Source organism: Pterocles gutturalis, unplaced genomic scaffold (genome assembly GCF_000699245.1).
Source record: "Pterocles gutturalis isolate BGI_N339 unplaced genomic scaffold, ASM69924v1 scaffold29036, whole genome shotgun sequence".
NCBI lineage: Eukaryota > Metazoa > Chordata > Aves > Pterocliformes > Pteroclidae > Pterocles > Pterocles gutturalis.
Window position 1 is genome coordinate 7,127 of NW_010101355.1, and position 590 is coordinate 7,716.

Consider the following 590-nt stretch of genomic DNA (forward strand, 5'->3'; position numbering starts at 1 on the left):
AAAAGTTCACAAAGGGACAAATTTTTATCCTTCAGAGAACTTAAGTAGGTGACTAAAATGTGACTGAAAGTGTTCATGACAGAGGCAACTGAAAAATTACTCATTTTTTCTATACCTGCTTGAACACTAAAGCTGAGTACAGTAGAAAAAACCACAGATATTCAGTGTAAATCTGCACTTTGTTCTTTATATTACTGAAAGTGTCAAAAACTGTGTGTTCTGTACTTGTGCTCTGGATCTGTTACAGAATCAGTGGCTTGCTAGCTGCTGTCTTGGATTAGGCATCTGGCTTCACAAGTGTAGTGGAAGAGTAACCCAGTACAATGACTGTAACACATAACTGAATTTAATTTGTTTCTGAAGTATATTCCTGTTATGTTCTCTACAAGTATCCCTTCTGTTCAGCACCTTTAGCCATGACAATATTGTTATTGTTCTAGATTAAATGTTAGTTGATCATACAATTTTTAAAACACTGAATGTGTACACGAAACTTCTGGAGTGCTTTCCAAACCCTTAAGACCTGTGTACACCTGTAGAGGTGTAACAAATAAGTGCCTTGTATTTTTCTAGCTGGTGGAACTGTAGGG